The sequence below is a fragment of the Ambystoma mexicanum genome, chromosome 1p (assembly GCF_040938575.1).
Source record: "Ambystoma mexicanum isolate Mex_15411 chromosome 1p, UKY_AmexF1_1, whole genome shotgun sequence".
In the NCBI taxonomy this organism is placed as follows: domain Eukaryota; kingdom Metazoa; phylum Chordata; class Amphibia; order Caudata; family Ambystomatidae; genus Ambystoma; species Ambystoma mexicanum.
The window spans coordinates 1,123,919,553-1,123,945,029 of record NC_090921.1 but is presented as its reverse complement, the minus strand read 5'-3'; the positions used below and the strand labels follow the sequence as shown (position 1 = coordinate 1,123,945,029).

General features: G+C 48.0%; 1 long non-coding RNA gene across 1 annotated transcript in view; it reads left to right on the top strand.

Annotated features, from left to right (window-relative positions):
• LOC138569673 (uncharacterized) overlaps positions 1-25,477 on the top strand; it is a 95,089-nt gene that overhangs the window by 12,564 nt on the left and 57,048 nt on the right. The window contains exon 2 of the long non-coding RNA XR_011303300.1: positions 16,041-16,092. This is a non-coding gene — a long non-coding RNA (uncharacterized lncRNA). The remainder of the gene's footprint in view (positions 1-16,040; positions 16,093-25,477) is intronic.

The following is a 25,477-nucleotide window of genomic DNA, read 5'->3' as shown; positions in this document are numbered from 1 at the left end:
CCATCCTCCTCCTACCTTCTCATTTCTGACCTAGCGGATCCACTAGATGACCATGAATGGAATGAGGCTCTCCCAACATAACCCTCTCTAGTCTGTGCCAGTGCCCACCTGTTAGCTGAATACAAATAACTGTTGGCTCTCCTAAATCAAGCTGTCCTAGCACCTCACTGAGCCCTCTCATTCCGGCACTTCATAAAGTAGACTCTCCTAAACATAAGCTTCTCTTTTCCCCAACGGACCCTTCAGATTTTGAAGCCTTCCTCTACCTGTCGTTCCCTAGTATACACCCATAGTACTCAGCCTCTCCATCAGGCTCACCTAGACTATGTGGTGTTTCTCTCTACAGGACGGAGTACTCCAGGAGTCTGGCAATGGCTCAGACGACGAGCTTTATTTCCCAAAGCCAAACTAGTGTGTTCTACTCAACAAAAGCTGGTACCGACAACAGGACTTACGCTAGTACCATCTGTGTCTCATCTTACACCTGTGCATGTACTTTGCATGTCGACTGCATGTTAACGATCGAGGCGGGTGTCCTGCATACAATGTACAGCAAAGCCCTGAAATGTATAGAGTTGCCATGGGGATTTACCGGGTTCTTACAACACCCTCAACCTTTCTCGCACTGCAACCCATAGAATACAGTCCCATGAAAAATTCAGTACAGGAGTCACATATTCTATGACACAGACCTCTTCCTTGTGCCATTGCAATATGCGCATTATGGCTAAAAACAATTTCTTTAACCAAGTGCTCTCTGCTTATCACCAATTTGGCAACAAATGTTTGCACACATTGTACTGCTCCTTTCATTCACATGTCTGCTACGGTTTTCCAAAGGGCGTTCATCCACCGCAGCACTTCGAGGCCATACCAATGACAGTAGGCAATATACAAATATCAAAAAACATAAAATAACATACTACAAATTCAGCTCTCAATGGTAGAGTGGTAGGGGATGAGAGTGGCTCGAGAAGGAGCCTTGAAGTGGGGTGGGTTGGCATCATTGTAGCAGGCCGAGGTTGCATTCCTGTTGTGATTGTGCATCTTATATGAACAATTTACACAATAAATGTTGCTTGTGGAACATGAAGTAGAATTTAAAAGTCACAGTTCAAGTCGCAGTTGACCTATAGCGCATTCCAGATACCGTTGTACACATTAAATCCCCACTTTGGACATTGCAAATATACATCAGGGTCTACATTTACAGTTCACGATCATGGTAAGTGCTTGCTCGGGGGACGTCAGTAAGTGCCACGTGCTCAGAGGCGAAGGCAAGAGTGCAGCAAATCTTGAGCTAGATGGTTGTCTGTGAAATTAGAACCAGATCCCCTGATAATTTTCCTATTTTCTTCCTTCTTCCTCTTTCCCTCTACCTTCTATTTCTACTTCAACCTTTTATCATCGTGATCTGCACCTTTTTGATAGTCCTTCTTCTGTCTCTTCCATCTCCTCATCACTTTCCTCTAGTGCTTTAAGTGGGGTAAGAAATTGAGAAGGCGAGGGGCTCATTTGGGGCATGGCTTGTATGATGGGCAAAGCCTAAGAGTTGATGGACGTGGCCTAAAGATGAACATGTAAAAAAAGGTCTGGCCAACATAACTAATTGCTTATCGCAAAACAGTCTGCTTGCTACATTCCTTAAAGTATAACATATGAAAGCTCAAGATCATTATTTATTGAACCCTTAACAAAAGGGTAGGTGTTGAGTTACATTGGAAGGTTCATTAGCATCCCAGTGCATAGGTCGGGCAGGATAACCCTTCAAGGCCACTACACTGGGGCAGCCGCGTAACGAGAGCAGCTGGCCTACCAATGAGGGCCCAGCTGTGCCAGTCAAGGCACAAATCAATATTTTTGTTTCTGCTGCACATACAGTTTTGGCTTGTGTATAAGTATTAGGCATTTGGCAGGCACTGCTATTAGATGGCCAGGTACTCGCACCATTTTTCAGCTACTACCATCAATGGCCAGTTAATACCACGACGGCAGTGCCTTGCAAAATGCCATTCACATGCCTACACAAAAGCCAAGACTATTGACTTTGCCAATACTTGTTCTTTATGTACCCTGCTCTTCCATTGATGGCCCCGGCCCTCCTAAGGTATGCTTGTATGCCTCCCCTACCGTGTACCTCAGAATATGTTGCATTGTGGCCATGGCGATTTGCAAAGGACAGCCACACACTCCAACTTTAAACCTGCAGCTTTGAGTAGCTTTTTGTCTGGACATGCACAGTCCTCTTATACATATTCCTCCTGTTTGCCTTATTGCACACTTAAAGCACTGATGATGCCCTCCATCTGCCTCGAGTCGCATCTCTATGGTTATGCCACCACGGCTCTGCCCGCTCATGGGCAGCATAGCATGGGGAAGAGGGAATGCCAATAACACATCTGCTAACTGTGACAGCACAATGAAGGAACGCATACACTCACAGAATACAAATTGCAACCACAGTAACGTTAAACATACCTACACACTTACAGGATGGTTGGTGAGCGTGGCCAATGCGGGGAGGAATTAAGTGCTTGGGTACACTGGGTCAGCATGTACCACCTCAAAGACACTGAAGGGGCAGCTGCCATGTTGTGATCAATCTTGTCCGGCCACTGTGTGTCTCTTTCTCCACTATCTAAAGCATAGACCAATATTAAAGACAGGAAAATGGTGGATAAGTGACAGTAAGGGCAGTGGAGAGGGATGAAGAAAGAGATATGATATATAACAAGTGGGCGTAGGGAAAGTGAAAGAAAATACGTCAGGCTAAATTAAAGGGACTCTCCAAAGGGCAGAGGAAAGGAACATATCAATGATAGCGAAAGAGAGAGAGAATGTGGGGCAGTAACAATTCAGGAAGGGGAGAGAGAAAGACACAGGGAGGATGAGATGAAAGGAAGGGGTACAGAAAAGAGGCGAACACTTAGGTGAGAAGTTTGCCTCGGCCAGTTGAAACTACAACAGCAAAGCTTACCTTGCTGTGGTTGCAGAAGTGGCTTCTCATGTTCGTCGCAGCAGAGAGGGACTCTGGTCTGCGCAGCAGGTAAGTCCAAAATGGTGCTCCCTTTTTATCAGGGCTGGCCTGGCACTGCAACTCCCTCTGGTGATGCTCTGCGAAGTTTGTGAGCCTTAGAAGTGCCAGCCAGCTGCAGCGTCGATCAGGCTGGCTGTCACTTCTGTCAATCACACAGCTGCCTGACTTAGTCATGGTGGGCACATCACACCATTGCGGCTGTCTGCGCAGCAGGTAAGTCCAAAATGGTGCTCCCTTTTTATCAGGGCTGGCCTGGCACTGCAACTCCCTCTGGTGATGCTCTGCGAAGTTTGTGAGCCTTAGAAGTGCCAGCCAGCCGCAGCGTCGATCAGGCTGGCTGTCACTTCTGTCAATCACACAGCTGCCTGACTTAGTCATGGTGGGCACATCACACCATTGCGGCTGTGGCAATGGGCATTGTCTCAGCCCCACTTTCTGGAGACTGCCGGGGCCTGGCCCTGGCCCACTTACAGCATTGATTTCCTCAGGCTGTGATTTCTCTCTTTCTCTCTCATCTGCTCACCTGCACTGGCTGCTTCCTCACTCCATTCTGTACTCCTCTCTACTCTCGATCTACTCTCGATCTACTCTATTCCTCCCAACTGTTCGCCCAGTTTGAGAAGCCTCCGCAACCTTGCCTTTCTCCTGCTCTTCTCGCTCTCTGCACTTTATTTCCTTGCAGGTAAAGCGATGGCAAAAGTCTTCTTCAACTTCTGATTTTGCTAGTCTTTCCTTTCTTCAATCTACTTGCTGCTAAAAATACGGAACTTTTTGTGCTTGCTCCATCCCTTTCTTCCCATCCTCAGAATCCGTTTTGAATTCTGTCTTTATCCTCTCCTCTCACTTCCTCTGACTGCGCCAACAGTTCTACCTCTAAAATCTCTCTCCTAAGCTCCACGCGTGTGCCTTCCTCTTCACGTTTGCTCCTCCTCTTTATCTTCCTCTCATTCCAACCCAGTCTTTCCTCTTCTCCCAGAGTCTGGTGCTGCTACATTGGTAGCGAGTGCTCATCCTCCTGACTTTCCTCATGACCCTCTTCCCTCCGCTCTCAAACCCACAGCTTATCCTTTCTGTCTCCCCTATTTCACAACTCTAGTCAATTTCTCTCTTTCCACTACTTCCTTTCCATTGGTTTTCAAGGTAACTTCCACACTCTCTCCCTTTCCCGTTTGGCTCTACATTTCTTGAGCATGTGGTCTATGCTCAAGTCTCCTCATTTGTGGACCAACACTGTCTCCTTCTTCTCCACCAGTCTGGATTTCAACCTCCTCACTACATTGAGACTCGCTTCTCCACATCTCTTATTCATTGCTCTCTGCTCTCAACGATCATCTTTCAGGTTCTACTAGATCTGCCTGCTGCTTTGGACAATTTTGAAACCCCTACTCTGCTTTCCTCTCTTTCCTCACTCAAGTTTTTGGTTTGTGTTCTCATTGGTTCTGGACCTATATTCACAATTGGAGATAATCTGTTTTTATGACTTTGCTCCCTCATCTGATTTTCGATTACTCCATTCCTCTGTCATCTTTTATTGCCGCTTTTGATCTTTCCTTTCGCTTTTAGGCTGACAACGCCCAGATCTATTTCTCCCTTTGCTCCTTTTCTGGCTCTCATCACACAAAACTGTCCAAAAGTCTACTTGCCATCCAGTCCTGGATGAATTCTCACGTCCTTCCCAATTCCCCTTAACCCTGCCAAAACGGGGGTACTTTTCCCCCCTCTATGTCTCTCCCGTACCTCCTCTCTCTCCATTCTTTCTATGCCTCCCTTCTGTTTCCCATTCTCCACGTGGGCGTCACTAATTACCCTTCTCTTTCTCTTTCGCTTCACATCTCTAATTCCGTTTCTATCTTTATGATATCTGCAAAGGTTGTTCTGTCCTTGCTTTTAATGCCACTAAGCCTCTTGTTTCGTCTCTTATTTTTTACCATCTTGACATCTGTGGCTCTCTCTCAGTCGGACTCGCTGCACCTCGTCTTGCTCCCCTTTTTTCTGTCTTTATCTGTGTGATCCTCATCCTTGTTGTTCTTCCCCCTTGCACCTCCATCACACCTCCTCCTTGACTCAATCCCTTGGCTTCCCTTTCAATCTTTGCTTCTGTTTCACTTTCTATGCATTGTTTTAGGCATAATCATAGTCTCTCCTCACTCCATCTCTCTTGGCCTCTTTTGATCAACTTTCATGCCCACTCGGTTTCTTCTGTCTACTCCCTGAACCCCCTGTGCCCACCCTCGCTTCAGCTCTTCCTCTCATCTTGGCCAACCGTTCTGAATAACCTGCCCCTTCCTGTCAGGAGCCCCTCATCCCCGGACATATTGCACATACATACATACACGCCTCAAACCCATTTTCCTTCTGCGCTTTCCTGTAACTGTTGCCAATTCTTATGTTTCCGTTCTGTATTTATTAACCTTGCAATTAGCCCATTTTATGTTGTACTCTAATGTTATACTGTGCAGCGTCTTGCATGAAGTGGCCTGACGGGTGGCTTTGCCACCAGCGTGGGGTCCTTGTCTGTGTGACAGATCGAGACGGTACCCTGGAAGCATAAGATGCTTAACGCTTTCCTGAACGTCCGCTGGTTTTCTAGGGGGTCAAACACTGAGTGTCCCAGAGTGAGGAGCCGAGGTGACAGAGAATCTGGCCTCCTTCTCGAGTTTTCTTTATTCTGGAGACACTGGCAGCCTGACCTGGCAAATCTGGGGGGTCTGTTGGGAGCAGGGGTGTACTGGCCTTTAGGGAACTCTGGAGATTTCCCGCTAGGCTTCTGCACCCTGGGCCTCTTTTGTGTGGTAACTTATTTTATTTCCAAATGTCCTCACAGGAAAAGGGTTGGGCTTGCTGAACAGGTGTAATATGGGGTCCAGGGCCCCTCTTGGTTCCCAGTCCACCCCTGGTCGGGAGTGCAGATCACCATCGGTGCCCAGAGGTACGTGTTGCTGATGGCCCAAGCGTCCCGGTGGACTTTCAGAGTGCTTTGAAGATTAGCCTCTTGTCGGTCGGGGTCCAGTGCAAGGAGTGCCGGGGGGTAGAGTGTTTCCTTAGCAGTGAGTAACTTTACTGAAAATGTTGTGGGGGGGGGGGACATGACATCTGAAGAAAAGGTTCCCCAGCCAAATGAATGGAGACAAAATGGTGTGCCATGAAAGTTGGGGGGACAAACACCTCTGTCCCCCCCTAAAATGACGCCCATGTTCCTTAGGTCCAGAACCCTTCAGGCGGCCCCTATTTTGCTATGATTCACCGATTGGAGCTTGTTCATTGATTTCATGAGGATGCTTAAGAAGGTACGACTGCAGTAGTGTGGCCAGTTCAGCACCGTGGCAGCCACAGTCCAAATCGATGAGGCCAAAGCCACTTTCCACACCATCGCTGGCTTCCCTAAGGCTGTGCGGGCTTTGCACTTAACCCTTATTGCTTTGATTTCTCCCCAGTACCAGGCAGATCCCAGAGTTGACTCATGGCGCCATGGTCAAGGTAATGGCGCTCTGCCCAACACATTAAGTCACGCACAAGGCCACATAGACCTGCACTGACACAAGTGCCTCACTTTCCTCCGCAGTCGCCTAACCCACCTCATCCCCTCCCACTTACTTTCAGCCCCACCACACTTTCACCCCGCTCACCAGATTGCACTCCCCGTCCCTGATACACTCACCCCTCTCCACAAAACGTCGCCCCTCTCCATTTGCCTCCCCTATTTCACCTTGAGACCCCATTGTGTGGAAGGGAAAAGACAAGAAAACATGTTTTTTGTTCCTTCTATTTATGCTGCACCTTGATGACGCGGTTTAGAAGGGATTTAAGACACGTATATGAAATTGCGGGATTGCTGTCCTGTGCACCTGTGCTGCACTTGCAGAATGTCCTATGTGCTCTAACTTTATAATGCTCATCATATGGTTTGCTCTTGTGTGTGTTTATCGGATGTACTGCTTGCCAATGCGTTTTAGTTTGGTCCACTGTTTAGGGAAAAAACAAATACAATCAATAACACATCTCGTTCAAGGCGTCACGCGCACGCGCACGGGTGATAGTGCAGAGCAATGGGGAAGTCACAATCACTGCACGGACACTGTAGCAACATTGACATGCTGAGCACAGCCGAGGAAGCGTAAATACGCCATTTGTGTACCTGCCGGAAACAGGACCACACTTTGCAAAGAAAATGAGCAAGCCTATACATTAAGGAATACACGTCTTTGTATCAAGACAGAACACAGCAAGCAACACATCATGTTGAAGCCAACTTTAACTTGGAACAATTTCACTCATGCCTGTGAAGCAGAGCAAATGAACTTAATTGCTGGCAAAACTTGTATCATACAATTAGCCTTGGAAAAGCCAGGTTGACGAAACACTTGGCACACACATTTGTGTTGGCATAAGAACAGCCCCAAAACATTCTCGCAGGGCATGATTTTTCTAATAAAAAAGAATGTTAAAAGTGTATTTCCGAATTAGGTCGTGATACTTGAATTTCATACTGGAAATGTATTGACAATTGAATTTGATTTTTATTAGCATCCAGTGCAAAGTGATAAATAGGAACTATTAGTTAATATTTCAATATGGCAACATGTCTTTCTACCCCCTCACATCCATGTTCCGCTGACACTCTGCAGGTCACTCTGGAAACCCCATGCTACATCCATCCGCGCGCCCATCCGGGATCCCAAGAGTGTTTATGAGGCAAATTATAATGTGGCGTTCAAGGTCCCATCAAGCATTTACCAGTTGGGACCAGGCACTGGAGCGGGGATGACCTGTACTAGTGGCCCGCAGAGGTCAGCAAGATGGCTGTTCCTACTGAATATCACACAGCATTACATTTACGTACATGTAATTCCTTTTTACACTTTTCCCTTTTCGCCTTCTATTTAGTATGGCGGGGTAGCAGACCATGCACTACTGTTGGCTTTTATTTTACATAAAAATTAAGTACACTCTGATCACAGCTGCCCGCTTCAAATTTGAAAACAAACACAGCCCATTGACCTGTTCTTGGGTGGATGGTCCATGGGAGAGTCTCAACCAAGTCTTTAGCTCACTGTCCCTTTTCACAGAGGAGAGATACCCTGCATATCAGTCTTTTTCCTGCCCTGGGGGAGTCCAGCACCAAAATGGTAAGCAATTCTCCTCTGAACAAGAGTACCAACAGCAAGCCCATACACGTGTTTCAGCCTTGTTGGGCATCATCAGTGAGGTGGAGCTGTGCCTCTCTGAGAACAGAGAGAAAGGAGTCTACGTCTGGATTCCCCAGGTAATTTAGGGTGAGACCCAAAGTTACTTAATAAGCAAAACAAAGGGGGATCTGGGAGTCTCTCTACCACTTACACAGCCCATTGACCTGTTCTTGGGTGGATGGCCCCCAGGAGAGTCTCAACCAAGTCTTTAGCTCACTGTCCCTTTCACAGAGGAGAAATATCCCTGCATATCCATCTTTGTCCTGCCCAGGGGCAGTCCAGCACCGAAATACTAGGCAATTCCTCTCTGAACAAGAGTACCAACAGCAACCCCATACACATGTTTCATCCTTGTTGGGCATCATCAGTGAGGTGGAGCTGTGCCTCTGAGAACAGTGAGCAAGTGGTCCATGTCCGGATTCCCCTGATAACTTAGGGTGAGACCGAAAGATACTTAATATGCAAAACGAAGGGGGTTCTGGGAATCTCTCTAAACTAATTTAATTCCTTTTTACACTTTTCCCTTTTCACCTCCTATTTAGTATGGCGGAGTGGAAAACCATGCACTACTGTTGGCTTTTTTTAACATAAAAATTAAGTACACTCTGATCACAGCTGCCCGCTTCAACTTTGAAAACAAACACAGCCCATTGACCTGTTCTTGGGCGGATGGCCCATGGGAGAGTCTCAACCAAGTCTTTAGCTCACTGTCCCTTTCACAGAGGAGAAATATCCCTGCATATCAGTCTTTGTCCTGCCCTGGGGCAGTCCAGCACCGAAATGCTAAGAAATTCTCCTCTGAACAAGAGTACCAACAGCAACCCCATACACGTTTCAGCCTTGTTGGGCATCATCGGTGAGGTGGAGCTGTGCCTCTCTGAGAACAGTGAGCAACATCTGGATTCTCCTGGTAATTTAGGGTGAGACCCAAAGTTACTTAATATGCAAAACAAAGGGGGTTCTGGGAGTCTCTCTACCAAGAACAGAGGCCATTGACCTGTTCTTGGGTAGATGGCCCCCTAGGAGAGCCTCAACCAAGTCTTTAGCTCACTGTCCCTTTCACAGAGGAGAAATATCCCTGCATATCAATCTTTGTCCTGCCCAGGGGCAGTCCAGCACTGAAATACTAGGCAATTCCTCTCTGAACAAACCAACAGCAACCCCATATTCGTGTTTCAGCCTTGTTGGGTATCATCAGTGAGGTGGAGCTGTGCCTCTCTGAGAACAGTGAGCAAGGGGTCTACGTCTGGATTCCCCTGGTAACTTAGGGTGAGACCCAAAGTTACTTAATATGCAAAACAAAGGGGGTTCTGGGAGTCTCTCTACACTAATTTAATTCCTTTTTACACTTTTCCCTTTTCACCTCCTATTTAGTATGGCGGGGTGGAAGACCATGTACTACTGTTGACTTTTTCTTTACATAAAAATTAAGTACACTCTGATCACAGCTGCCTGGTTCAACTTAAGAAATCCACCCCTTCCTCGCCTCCCACTCTGCCAAGACTAATTCCCACGCGTGTCCCTGACATGGTGGATTACTGCACCTGCCCCTTTATGGAGCTCCCCCTTCACTCCACCCCACCGAACACTTTCAACCGACTTTACGAGATTCTCAACTTTGCAAACCTTGTTCCCTTTTACCTTCCACAGTCCTCACCCACCTCAACATGTCACCTCTGTGGGGGCCAGATGACCTTAAACAATCCCTCCCTCTTCATGTTTCCTTCTAGTCTTTAACTCTATCCGCGGGCTTCCCCCTTATCTAGCCAACCCCCTCTACCACTGCTCCTCCTCACACTCTGCGATATCAAGCCCTCCCCAACCTGTCAGCTCCTCAGCCACCTTCTGCTAACCCGCACCTTTGTTCCTTCAACCTACTTGCCCTCCACCAGTGGAATTCAAGTCTACCCCTCCTTAATAGCTTTCAGAACTGCCCTCAAGACTCACCTGCTCTCAAGTGAGTGGGCGCCCGAATCTGGCAGCTAGTATTCCCCTCCATCCTCTCCTGCACAGCTGTGCAGACAATACTATACAATCATATGCTTTATAAAGCTTTTAATCTTTGCCATTCACCGCCTAGTGGTCTTACCGTGCTGGTATATTGGCTGATAAATTGTCAGGTTGTACCAAAGGGGTGAGAGGAGCAGGAATTTATTTTTATTTTATTTGTTTATTGTGTGAATCAGTTAAAACAAACTTTACACAGAGTTACACAGTCAATCAAAAGACAATTAAAAAAAGCATGTCTAGCACAGATTAATATCATACAAATACAAGAGGAGCGGGAATAGGGAAGGGACACACAAAAATGTCAAAAAATTGGGGGAAATGCAAAGGAGTTGAGGAGGGTGGAATGTGAATGTATAAGTTCCCGTGCAAAGGTTGGCAGATCTAGAGATGGGGAAGCCAGACATCTGGTGGAAGGAAGCGTTTTCTAGAGATGGTGGCTTTCTTGTGAATTGAAATGATATACTGGAATTATTGAACGCATGGATGTGTGATGTCCCCGAGATGTGCTCAGGAGGCTCTTGGCATGTGAAGACAACCATTGGCATGTCGCGCTCACTGAGCGCCCCTTGCCACCCCAAAAGATATAGGGTCTAATTCACAGAAGCATTTTTATAATGGCAAAACAGCATTGGAAAATGTTCTGTGAATTAGGTGGATAATCTGGGAAAACCCAGCCAGCTGCAGAGCCAAGGATCGGCAGAGTGAAAAAGGGTAACGTGCAGAACCACAAAGGGAGAGAGAGAGTAGGGAACACCAATGTGAATACCTTGCTGCAAAGGCCAGATTCGCCTGATCATTCCAGCAGTGTACAGTGGTTTCAACAGGCACAACGTGACGTGCAACGTCATCATCTTTTGAGCGAGGGGCATGTTGCATCATGTCAATATAAAACACAGGTTTGGGGCGTGATGGGGTAGTGACGTGGTGGAGAAGGGAATTACCAAGAAGTGGGATAGTGGATGTAAAGAACCAGCCGGGGGAGCATGGCGACAGTTGCCGGAGCTTTGGGTGAAGATTAAATAAGGTAAGAATGAGTAGACGGTGGGAGGAGGGGGCACGTGGAAGAGGGGCACTGGACCCCCTGCTCAGGTATGCAGTAGGGCCAGGCATGAGGGTCCTGTAGACGTTTGATTGGGCACAGTTAAGAAGGCAGAAAAGGAAGGAGGCGAGGACACCAGACAGAGGTTGCGTGGTTGTCCCCATGCTGCTCGGTGGGAAATGCGCATGAGGCAGAATGTTCTGATTGGTGCAGAGAGTGAGGCAGGTGGCAGACTGGTGAGAGGGCAGGTCTCCACATGCTCACAGCAATAAACAACCATTGGCAATGCCAACAGTTTCGACATTTGTATAGGAATGGGAAAGGCATTTGCCAGGCACTGCCATACTGGTATTTACTGGCCATTGATGGTGGCAGCTGCTAACTGGTGTGCATAACTGGGCATAGTAAAGCAGTGCCTGGGAAATGCCTAATACATATACACAAGTCAAAACGTTTGGCTTTGCCAATTCTTGTTTTTAACAGGACTTCTGTGAAGGACATGAACAGTACTAATAAATCGAGTGAGTGAATGTAGTTAAGACATTTTTATTACACCAGTACGCATTTACAGCTACAATTAAGTCATTAACTTCCAGAAGATTCCTTTAAAAAAACACTCGCAGGCACTTTGAGTGCAAAGTTTGCAGGCAAGGCTTGAAATTGTTATCTCAAAGAGATCCCGCAGTGTGTGTGTGTGTTGGGCAGAGAAGGACAGGAATTGGGTGGGAATGGCCATAGCAATTAGCAGGCCTTGGACAATCAATGGGCGGGTAAACAGTCAAACAACACCTACAAGTTTTGTATCCCTCTCGTATTCCATTTCTCCCTAGATGTACTCAAAAACAATAGTTTAGGCATATAGGAAGTAAAGCACCACCTAAAAGCCAAAACTAAAAAGAGACTTGAAAGGGGCAGGGAGAGAAAAGGCAAAGGCACGGCCACAAACTCTCCCGATCCCTCTATTTATGCGGGGCTCCTATAGATTTCCTTTTTTCTTCGTTATACATTATGAGTGGTGCCACCTTCTCCGCTCAATCTGGGAGGCTCCCTACCATTCCATTTTCCTTTCCTCAATATTCTTCTCGACAAAATGAATAATACCAACAAAAAAAAAGAATCCACATACATGCCACACCTACAATTTCAATATCCGCGTGTTCACACTGTTCACACTCTCCCATACATATATCGCCTATGTTATCCCTTGCAAGGCTATAATCATGTCCACATGTTCACCCGAACTCCTCCGTCACGGGCTTCCAACAACACTGGCCCTCACTTCTCCTCAGAGCCGCGCCCCGCTCCACAGAGCAGACAGAAATTGTGCAAAGATGGTTCTTGTACACCCACTAGGAAGTATGGCTTTTTTGAGGCTGTTCGAGGTAGGTGGGCATGTCCCCTTCAGAGAGGCTGCCTGGACACCTCGGCAGGTGCGGGGGAGGGGCACTGGGATCACATTGGTGCCACCAAAAGAAGACACGCCTACAAATGCTAGCGCCAGAAGAAATACAACCTGCTAGGGGGAAAAATGCAAAGAGATTCTTGCACGGATACCAAGTTTTAATCACACAAAAAATAGGTAGGCCAGCAAGGAACTCTGCTGATCAAGAATGTTCTGCTGAAAAAATTGCACAACCAGAAGGTTAAAGGGAAACACATTGTCACTAATGATGTCACATATACAGTAAAAACCTTTGTGGCTGGTTGGTCAGACCATATACATGGGCAGCCTGCTCCATAGGGGATACCAAGCTACTATTGGTCCCAGCCCCCTCCGTCTGTCTTCCATCACGTGGGGTCAGCTGGACTCATTGTCTCCAGGGAACCAAGTACGAGTTTGCAGTGAGTTATTATGTAAAACAATTCTACTCTATCATTATGGCGTGCACCTGGGAAACTTGGAGACTGGCACAGGGGGAGGTTTAAGATCACACTGACCCACACACTGTTCACTCAGTCCATATCGCGCTCTCCACAACTAAGGTTTCCACCCTCGCTTTGGACTATCATTTATTCCACCCTGTACCTCGTATTACAAAGTGTGTCATTATGAAATAAGGTGGAATGGTTGTGTTCTTTTAGATCTTTTATGACCACTGGTTTTATAGTTGGTGGTCTGGGGTCACCTACTATCACGGAATTCAGGGGTCTTGGACTGGGGCAGTTGTGGCTGTCGTAACTCATGGTGGGCTGGGTGGGGGTTGCAGGTCTGCTTTTGACCTGGCTGAGATAAACGTGCATTGTGAGGCGCCTGGTACTGTCTCGCGGCCTTGCAGGCAGCATTCCTTCTTGGGATAACTCGTTTTAGCAACAGTTATGGAACAAAGGAAAGTTTCAATGGGAGCTAACACTGTGGGTCTCTCTATCATCAGCGCTTGGGCCTGTTCAGGTTTCTTCACTGAGTCTATGTTTAACCCGCAGCCATGCAGGGCCGAATGTTTCTAACATAACTACAACAATGGTGCTTCCTTATATGTGTGCACTAAGTCTACGCATTTGTATTTAATATTGTGTTTGTGCAGGATTTCTTAGCCTACCCCCTTCCCCTTGGTATATCGCAAGTGGAGTTATGGGATTCGCCTTTCTCTAAAGCACCTGGGGGGTTGGTTGAGGCTAATTTCCTTCCCAACACAGGGATTACAGTGGTTCCCACTCTCTACTTGTATAAGAAAAATGCATTAACATAACAGGTTGAAGAGCGGGAAGACTGGTAACAAACAAATAATTGAAATTGACATATACATAGTAAAGATGAGACTCCGAAAAAACAAACCATGAGCAGTTTGGGATGAGAAAGATGACGACTTCACAAAAGGGACAGAACCCAACTGGCCACACTAGAGGAGAGGGATAAGGAACCACAGCAATAGTGATACCAGATCCATGCACAGGGAGGATTCTTTTCAGCCGTGAAAGGCCCAGGGTCAAGTGCCCGTCAGTGACAGATCATGTCATCAGAGTTCCATAGAACACCACAAAATAAAAGGAAGCTGTGATAACATGTACAACTCTCCATAAGGGCAAATTCACTGATGCGAGCAGTGGGAGATATGGGAAATCTTTGATGTCTATGCATGATGTTTGCCTTTGCTGTCATTGTGCTCCCCGGTCATCAAATCTTTGGGCCTAATCCATGGAACGTCTAGAGCAGCAGAGCAAAGTGACCAAAAAAACTGGTGGAACGTGTTCTTTAGCAGTGCAAAGTTACTGTGCTCCGCTCTGTGAATTAGGCCTGGTGGAACGTGTTCTTTGGGGTGTGCAGTCATAATGTCGACTGCAAAAAAGTCAAAAACAAAAATGTCGAAAAAAAATAGAATGTGTTTTTTTATTTGTATATTTTTTTGGGTTTGGGTAGTAAAAATAAACAGGGGGCTGGTGGGGGGCCCCATTACAAAAAAAAAAAAACATTTGAATTATTTTTTTTTTCGACATTTTTGTATTCGACTTTTTTGAATTCGACATTATCACTATGAACCGTTCTTTGACAGTACAAAGTCATTTTGCTCCGCTCTGTGAATTAGGCCTGGTGGAACGTGTTCTTTGGCAGTGCAAAGTCACTGTGCTCCGCTCTGTGAATTAGGCCTGGTGGAACGTGTTCTTTGGCAGTGCAAAGTCACTGTGCTCCGCTCTGTGAATTAGGCCTGATGGAACGTGTTCTTTGGCAGTGCAAAGTCACTTTGCTCCGCTCTGTGAATTAGGCCTGGTGGAACGTGTTCTTTGGCAGTGCAAAGTCACTTTGCTCCGCTCTGTGAATTAGGCCTGGTGGAACGTGTTCTTTGGCAGTGCAAAGTCACTTTGCTCCGCTCTGTGAATTAGGCCTGGTGGAACGTGTTCTTTGGCAGTGCAAAGTTACTGTGCTCCGCTCTGTGAATTAGGCCTGGTGGAACGTGTTCTTTGGCAGTGCAAAGTCACTTTGCTCCACTCTGTGAATTAGGCCTGGTGGAACGTGTTCTTTGGCAGTGCAAAGTCACTGTGCTCCGCTCTGTGAATTCGGCCTGGTGAATTCTTTGGTAGTGCATGCTCCGCTCTAAACGTTCCATAGATTAGGCCCATTGTGTCTATAGAACCGCCTGCTCTTACTAGTCAGTCCCCAAACCCCCATCCAGAAAACAGGCTCACTCTGGCCTGGCATTAAATCAAGTGTGAAGAATCTGTGGGGAAACTGCGAATCTACCCCATTTTCACTTGGAGAATCACTGGAGCCGGCGGATCACTTTTCGTCCAGGCTGAACCTCTGCTATAAGAGAAACAATACCTTCATGAGAGTAACACAATCAAATAAATTACATTATTTTAGATGAAAACGCCTCGGAATCCATTTAGCTAGAGGTGAAATGTTGACAGGAAGAGGAAACCCGATTTTAACCACTGTTACGTGCTATTCACACATACTATGTTATTTACTTTGTTCGCGATTGGCGAAATAGGCGCTCGGGTGCTATTTGCACCTGATGCACAATTCTTCATTTACACGTCATCTCTGCAGCTATGATAGTCACTGCACCTAAATCCTAAACTACTTAATGTGGCAGTAGAAAGCAGACTACACTTTGACAGCAAAATGAGTGGGCCAGTGTAAAAAGAGGGGCGATTGTTAGAGTGATCAGCAAAGCACAGGAGGTGAGGTTCTAGGGGTGATTAAAGTGATGGGGCTGATGAGTAAGACAAATGGGTGGAATCTAGTGCTTGCATCAAGTCAAGTCTTCAGAACTGTTTCTATTCTAACAGTTGCTGGCGAGTATGTAATTCAAAATGGTATTTCTTACAGGTGACATGCTGACAGACTGCTGGTGCCGCAAGACAGACTCGGCTGCAAAGTGGTAATTTCACTCAACACCTGTTTCACAATACGCTTTCAAGTGCCCAATAGCTTTCTCTGTGCAACGCATTTTTGCTTGCAATTTAAATGTTCTTAAGCGCCAGCACAAAAGAGCAGATGCAAACCAATACGTGCACTTCTGAAATTACACTCCTGTACTAAGGGCTCAACAACCTTAGGGGCAAGGGTTGCCTGTGGTAAGCTCCACCATTGTTTACATTCTTACAGTGCACTGTTTTCAAAGTTCCCAGACAGAGCTGAAAATGTAAATGATAGTGCTCTTTTTGCGGTTGGTAGTACAATAAATAGACATGTGTGGAGGTTTTGCCGGATGCATTTCCAATTGCAAAGCTCCACAAACGATTCCAATGTTAGAAAACGGAGCCAGACCATGTACCAGCATTTGTGATGATAGACACCTCCAAGATGTGTTAACGTATATAAATGCATATGTATACATTATAGTCTCACAATAGCGACGGAACTATACAACACATAGAGACGCCAGGGATTAAGGCACATGGTTAACCCTGGTATACACGACTTTACAAACACAACATCCCATGTGCCTGAGAATATTAATGCACTAACTGTGTCAGTGTTGCATCAGTTTATTCAATAAATAAAATATGATCCAATGCCATTTGTCTAGTGGTTACAATATTAGCGTAGAAAGAATCAATATTCCGCTATTAATCCAATAATTGTAGCACGCTGACTTTCTTGAAAACACATACAATTTTACAATGTACAAGATATCATAAACCTACCATACATTCCTATACGTGAATTATTCTACAGAATACATTCGCACTCATTCATTCTTTCCCAAAGTGCAATGTGCTATATACATATATAAAGTTATACATATATAGTCTTGAATGAACAAATATCTATTTGATTTAAAAAATGAGCCTGCCAAACATGTTTTGTTCCGTAATGGCTCTAAGACTAATCATAGAACTTCTCTAGGGTCTTTTGTTAAAAATGATTTTTTGTTAGTTAATCTTGTGCAACAGGGTGCAGTTCAAAAACTCACTTGTGTGTTATATCCCGACACTATGGGCTTCATTATAAGGCTGACGCTCCCATAATGAAGGGCGCCGGTACGGAACCGGCCCCCTTCATTCTGGGAGCGCCGATTACGAACTTCCCCTCACGGGACCCGGAAAGCACTCCTGGTTGGACCTGGATCGCACACCTGGTAAAACCAGGCGTGCTTTCCGGGTCCCGCGAGGGGAAGAGGGAGGCAATAACGGGCCAGATGTAATCTTCCCGTTATTACCTCCCTCCTCATTCCCATTGAGCCCTATGCGGGCTCAAAGGGTAATGGGGATGGGTTCCTGCAAGGAGGAATTACCGGGTCCTCCTATGTCGGAGTAACCCGGTAAGTCCACATTTCGGAACCCGGTAATGGAGCCCGGAACAGAGGCAGCCATGGAGCTAATAGCTCTATGGCAGGGGTGCACAACTGATTTTGACAGAGGGCCGAAAGTACCTTACATGAGGACTATAGTTGGCCGAAAAGTAAATGTGGGCGGGGTGGTAGGTGGGGCGGTAGGCGGGTTGTGGCAGGAGGCTTTTTAAACCCCCAATTTGTATTCAACACATGGAATAAGAATATGTTTTTGAGGGGTAACGATTTTTATTTGCATTTCAAACTTACATTTTGTACTACACATTTTCCATTGTTATAATTTATTTCTATTTAATTTAGTTATTGTATCTCTGTTTAATTAACTTATATATATTTTATTGACCCTAGATTGGACATTCCGTTATTTTGGACTGCTATAGTTTGCTGTTTGGGTTGCCCAAGAGGAGTATGGCCTTCGTTGAGTCAGGTTTCCTCAAAAAGCAAAGGATGTACATCTCCTAACTGTGCCTGTTTTAGCTTTATTATTGGGTTCACTCTTGGAGTGCAACACTATGCCCCATGGCTTCCTCGACCACCAACCAAACACTATGCCCCATGGCCCCACCCCTCAACCAAACACTATGCCCCATGGCCCCCTCACCCCCAACCAAACACTATGCCCCATGGCCCCCACCCCTCAACCAAACACTATACCCCATGGCACCCCCACCCCTCAACCAAACACTATGCCTCATGGCCCCCACCCCTCAACCAAACAATATGCCCCATGGCACCCTCAACCCCAACCAAACACGATGCCCCATGGCCCCCTCATCCCCAACCAAACACTATGCCCCATGGCTCCCTCAACCCCAACCAAACACTATGCCCCATGGCTCCCTCAACCCCCAACCAAACACTTTGTCCCATGGCCCCCACCCCTCAACCAAACAATATGCCCCATAGCACCGTCAACCCCAACCAAACACGATGCCCCATGGCACCCTCAACCCCAACCAAACATTATGCCCCATGGCACCCTCAACACCCAACCAAACACTATGCCCCATGGCCCCCACCCCTCAACCAAACATGCCCCATGGCACCCTCAACACCCAACCAAACACTATGCCCCATGGCCCCCACCCCCAACCAAACACTATACCCTATGGCCCCCACCCCTCAACCAAACACTATGCCCCATGGCCCCCTCAACACCCAACCAAACGCTATGCCCCATGCCCCCACCCCTCAACGAAACACTATGCCCCATGGCCCCCACCCCCAACACCCAACCAAACACTATGCCCCATGCCCCCCACCCCCAACCAAACACTATGCCCCATGGCCCCCTCACCCCTCAACCAAACACTATGCCCTATGGCCCCCACCCCTCAACCTCAAACAAGCACACACTCAGACCCGAGCCCCCATCCCCCAACTCAGCACACACACAAACATGCATCCATACAGACCCAAACCCCCCCACCCCCAAATCAGCACTCCCAAACAAGCACCCATACAGAACCGAGCCCCCCACCCCCCAACTCAGCACACACACAAACATACACCCATATAGACCCGAACCCCCCAACTGAGCACACACACAAACATGCACCCATACAGACCCGAACCCCCCACCCCCCAAATCAGCACTCTCAAACAAGCACCCATACAGACCCAAACCCCCCACCCCCCAACTCAGCACACACACAAACATGCACCCATACACACCCGAACCCCCACCCCCCAACTCCGAACCCTCCACCCCCCAAATCAGCACACACAAAACAGCACCCATACAGACCCAAACCCCCCACCCCCCAACTCCAAACCCCCCACCCCCAACTCAGCACACACACAAACATGCACCCATACAGACCCGAACCCCCACCCCCCAAATCAGCACACTCTCAAACAAGCACCCATACAGACCCAAACCCCCCACCCCCCAACTCAGCACACTCTCAAACATGCACCCATACAGACCAGCACCCCCACCCCCCAAATCACCATACTAATTAGCAAGCATGCACACATACAGACCCTGCATCTCAACATACACCGCACTTACACTCCAAAACAAACATTCATGCACACCTGACCCCCCACCCCCGCATCTCAACATACACACAAAAAACATTCAAATCCAAACATTCATACACATCTGACACCACCCCACCCCCGCATCTCAACATACACATAAAAAACATTAAAATCCAAACATTCATACACATCCGACACCGCCCTACCCCCGCATCTCAACATACACACAAAAAACATTCAAATCCAAACATTCATACACATCTGACACCACCCCACTCCCGCATCTCAACATACACACAAAAAACATTAAAATCCAAACATTCATACACATCCGACACCGCCCTACCCCCGCATCTCAACATACACACAAAAAACATTCATAAATGTTTTTTGTGTGCTGAGTTGGGGGGTGAGGGTTCGGGTCTGCATGGGTGCATGTTTGTGTGTGTGATGAGTTGAGGGGTGGGGGGTTCGGGTCTGTGTGTGTGCTGATTTGGGGGGTGGGGGTTCGGGTCTGTATGGGTGCATGTTTGTGTGTGTGCTGAGTTGGGGGTGGGGGGTTCAGGTCTGTGTGTGTGCTGATTTAGGGGGTGGGGGTTCGGGTCTGTATGGGTGCATGCTTGAGAGTGTGTGTGCTGAGTTGGGGGCTGGGGGTTTGAGTCTGTATGTTTGCATGTTTGAGAGTGTGCTGAGTTGGGGGTGGGGGTTCGGGTCTGTATGGGTGCTTGTGTGTCTATGCTGATTTGGGGTGGAGGGTTTGGAGTTGGGGGCTGGGGGGTTCGGGTCTGTATGGGTGCATGTTTGTGTGTGTGCTGAGTTGGGGGTGGGTGTGAGGGTGCCATGGGGCATAGTGTTTGGTTGGGGGTGAGGGGGCCATGGGGCATAGTGTTTGGTTGGGGGTGAGGGTGCCATGGGGCATAATGTTTGGTTGGGTGTGAGGGGGCCATGGGGCATAGTGTTTGGTTGGGGGTGAGGGACATGGGGCATAGTGTTTGGTTGGGAGTCAGGGGGCCATGGGGCATAGCGTTTGGTTGGGGGTGAGGGGGCCATGGGCATAGTGTTTGGTTGGGGGTGAGGGGGCCCTGGGGCATAATGTTTGGTTGGGGGTGAGGGTGCCATGGGGCATAGTGTTTGGTTGGGGGTGAGTGGGCCATGGGGCATAGTGTTTGGTTGGGGGTAAGGGGGCCCTGGGGCATAACGTTTGGTTAGGGGTGAGGGACATGGGGCATAATGTTTGGTTGGGGGTGAGGGGGCCATGGGGCATAGTGTTTGGTTGGGGGTAAGGGGGCCCTGGGGCATAGTGTTTGGTTGGGGGTGAGAGGTCCATGGGGCATAGTGTTTGGTTGGGGGTGAGGGGGCCATGGGGCATAGTGTTTGGTTGGGGGTGAGGGACATGGGGCATAGTGTTTGGTTGGGGGTGAGGGGGCCATGGGGCATAGTGTTTGGTTGGGGGTGAGAGGGGCATGGAGCATTGTGTTTGGTTGGTTGTGAGAGGGCCCTGGGGCATAGTGTTTGGTTGGTGGTGAGGGGGCCATGGGGCATAGTGTTTGGTTGGGGGTGAGGGTGCCATGGGGCATAATGTTTGGTTGGGTGTGAGGGGGCCATGGGGCATAGTATTTGGTTGGGGGTGAGGGACATGGGGCATAGTGTTTGGTTGGGGGTGAGGGGGCCATGGGGCATAGTGTTTGGTTGGGGGTGAGGGTGCCATGGGGCATAATGTTTGGTTGGGTGTGAGGGGGCCATGAGGCATAGTGTATGGTTGGGGGTGAGGGACATGTGGCATAGTGTTTGGTTGGGGGTGAGGGGGCCATGGGGCATAGCGTTTGGTTGGGGGTGAGGGGGCCATGGGCATAGTGTTTGGTTGGGTGTAAGGGGGCACTGGGGCATAATGTTTGGTTGGGGGTGAGGGGGCCATGGGGCATAGTGTTTGGTTGGGGGTGAGGGGGCCATGGGGCATAGTGTTTGGTTGGGGGTAAGGGGGTCCTGGGGCATAATGTTTGGTTGGGGTGAGGGACATGCTGCATAATGTTTGGTTGGGGGTGAGGGGGCCATGGGGTATAGTGTTTGGTTGGAAGTAAGGGGGCCCTGGGGCATAGTGTTTGGTTGGGGGTGAGGGGGCCATGGGGCATAGTGTTTGGTTGGGGGTGAGGGGGTCATGGGGCATTGTGTTTGGTTGGGGGTGAGGGACATGGGGCATTGTGTTTGGGTTGGGGGTGAGGGGGCCATGGGGCATAGTGTTTGGTTGGGGGTGAGGGTGCCATGGGGCATAATGTTTGGTTGGGTGTGAGGGGGCCATGATGCATAGTGTTTGGTTGGGGGTGAGGGACATGTGGCATAGTGTTTGGTTGGGGGTGAGGGGGCCATGGGGCATAGCGTTTGGTTGGGGGTGAGGGGGCCATGGGCATAGTGTTTGGTTGGGGGTAAGGGGGCACTGGGGCATAATGTTTGGTTGGGGGTGAGGGGGCCATGGGGCATAGTGTTTGGTTGGGGGTGAGTGGGCCATGGGGCATAGTGTTTGGTTGGGGGTAAGGGGGTCCTGGGGCATAATGTTTGGTTGGGGGTGAGGGACATGCTGCATAATGTTTGGTTGGGGGTGAGGGGGCCATGGGGTATAGTGTTTGGTTGGAAGTAAGTGGGCCCTGGGGCATAGTGTTTGGTTGGGGGTGAGGGGGCCATGGGGCATAGTGTTTGGTTGGGGGTGAGGGGGTCATGGGGCATTGTGTTTGGTTGGGGGTGAGGGACATGGGGCATTGTGTTTGGTTGGGGGTGAGGGGGCCATGGGGCATAGTGTTTGGATGGGGGTGAGGGACATGGGGCATTGTGTTTGGTTGGGGGTGAGGGGGCCATGGGGCATACTGTTTGGTTGGGGGTGAGGGGGCCATAGGGCATTGTGTTTGGTTGGGTGTGAGGGGCCCTGGGGCATAGTGTTTGGTTGGGGGTGAGGGTGCCATGGGGCATAGTGTTTGGTTGGGGGTGAGGGTGCCATGGGGCATAATGTTTGGTTGGGTCTGAGGGGGCCATGGGGCATAGTGTTTGGTTGAGGGACATGGGGCATAGTGTTGCACTCCACGAGTGAACCCAATAATAAAGCTAAAACAGGCACAGTTAGGAGATGTTCATCTTTGGCTTTTTGAGGAAAGCTGACTCAACGAAGGCCATACTCCTCTTGGGCAACCCAAATAGCAAACTGTAGCAGTCCAAAATAACGGCATGTCCAATCTAGGGTCAATAAAATATATATAAGTTAATTAAACAGGCGAGATACAATAATTAAATAGAAATAAATTATAACAATGGAAAATGTGTAGTACAAAATGTAAGTTTGAAATGCAAATAAAAATCGTTACCCCTCAAAAACATTCTTTTTCCATGTGTTTAGTACAAATTGGGGGTTTAAAAAGCCTCCTGCCACGCCCCGCCTACCGCCCCGCCCACATTTACTTTCCGGCCCACTATAGCCCTCATGTAAGGTACTTTCGGCCCTCTGTCAAAAGCAGTTGTGCACCCCTGACCTAGAAGATTAACAATTTCTCACGTTTTCTCTTAAGGTTTCCAGTTTTGTGGTTCAGTGTGTATTTCTTACTCCATTTTCTGGGATCTTTGGTTTTCTCACCTTCGGGCAAACACATATCATATGTTTGTCTACTGTCTTCTTGCTAAACATCGGGCAGTCAAAATTTCAGTCCCGGTATGCTACCTTAGTGTATCATGCATGTTAGTATCTGGCAACTCTTCTTTACATTAGGTGTTCCATTTTGCACACAACCTGACTTACACCCGAACACCGTTGACCATATGTATGGAACACATTAATTATGCCTCCATCGTGCTATTACTCTCTTTTCTTTAACGTGTTGCATGGCATGCATCATTTCATTGTCAGTAGAACATCTCATTGCTCCTCGACCTTACTTCTGCCTTCTTGCTGCTTCCCTCTTGGTAGCATGCATTATGAACCCAAGGTGGTTTATTTTAATGTAAAACTGTGTCATTAAATGATCTATTATATATAGTTTTACTCACGTGTTTGATGCACTACATGAACTCCCTCAGTTGCGTCTAACGTGCGTTCTCGGAAACAACCTCTTGAGGCAGTCTCTGCTAAGAAACATACCGATGAAACGGCTAGTCTCTCTATTTGCTTTTATACAGAGGCATTGCTGGCGGGTGGGAGGCTTAGACGGCTATAGCCCCGGCTCTTTTGGTTGTAGCCCCGGATAGAATCTCAGGGGCTACAAGCAAAAGGCTACCTAGCCCCGAATCCCGACAGTAGCGTAGCCCCGGATCTTTTCCAGACCTAGCAACGCCCAGCTTTTATAGTTGTAAAAGATCACTATTCGTAATGACAACTTGAATGCTTTACTTACAGTAGGTTGCGTAGAAATAGAGATGGGGCTATATACTTAATGAATCCAAGAAAGCCATCGTTTTTGTGTTTCATTCTTGTACATTTTTTCACGCTCGAATTCTTGTGTGAAAATGTTTACCAACGTGAAAACAGCTACAGCAGTTATTCGGGCCCAGCAGGGGTAGTGCCGGTGTCAGGGGGCATAGCAGCAGGTAACGGCGCTGGCTGCAGCCCTCATTAACTCGGTCTGGTGGGCAGTTAACAGCTAGCATGGCCTGCCACCCCATGTGTTATCTCTTAAATCAGGGGCCTGCGACCTTTGGCTCTCCAGATGTTTGGGACTGCAACTTTCATCAGCCCTATACAGCCTAGTTGGCAATGTGGTGTCATGGGAATCAGAGTCGAAAATATTGCCAGAGACACAAGTGCAGACTCATGACCTAAATTATAACAGTGAAGAATGCAGGGTGGCTCTTGTTGGAATAGATGCACTTCCACTGTGTAGAGAGGCAGATGTATATGTAATCTCTAGTGTCCGCCCCCTCACGTCCATCACGTCCATCATATTGGAATAGCAGCAAGAGATCTCTATTTGTGACACCAGGTATCGAGAGACGTTATGCACTCAGACAACCCTATTAAATGTAACCTCACATTGATGTGGTGGACGGATATCTGCATACACAATTGGACATCGAAGAGCTATAAGAGAAATTAGAGAAGAGCAAAGTGACATCAAGAAGAGAAGACACGAAGATGCACTGAAACGATATGTGAATGCCTAAAGAATGTATATGCAGAAACGCAAGGTAGATGAGATATATAGAAGCTTGTTGCAGGAGAAAATATAACCTGGGTAAAGCGGGCATGAAGAAAAGATGGAAGTCATACTTGTGTTAAAAGTAACCAAATTACCTCAGAGACAGACCAGGGCTGCATAGCTGAAAGGAGCTGGAAAACAGCTTTGCGCAAGGAACAAAGATATGGGCCTCATTGTAAGTTTTGCGGAATGGGTTAACGGGCTCCGCTAATGGAGGCAGACCCATTAAACCTGTCCCGCGAAATTACGAGATCCCCTCGTGGGACCCGGTAAGGATGCCTGGTAAAACCAGGCGTCCTTACCGGGTACCGCGAGGGGAAGAGGGATTTAACAACGGGGCGGTCGTAATGGGCCCGTTGTTAGCTCCCTCTCCCATTCCCATTGAGCCCAATGGGGGCTCAGATGGGAATGGGGAAGGTCCGGGCCCGGGTTCCCAGAGGGAGGAATTACTGGGCCCTCCAAACTCAGAATGGCCCGGTAATTCCCCATTCTGGGAACCCGGTAAAGGAGCCCGGTTTGGCGGCAGCCATGGAGCTAATAGCTCCATGGCTGCTGCCAAACTCGTAATGAGGCCCTATGTGTCTGACTCAGGGTCAAGAATACCATAATGAGAAATAACTGCATGCCACGAGGTGGGTCAAAAAGAAGAAGAAACCTTTGCTTAGGGCCTAACAGATGAGATATGGTAGGCTAACTGACCAAGTGGGTAGTAGTATGACGTTGTTCCCCACACCCGGGATTCGTTTTCCTCACGTGCTGCTAACGAGCCGAATGTCCAAGGTTGGGAGAGAATTCCAACCAATCATGAGGCCCTA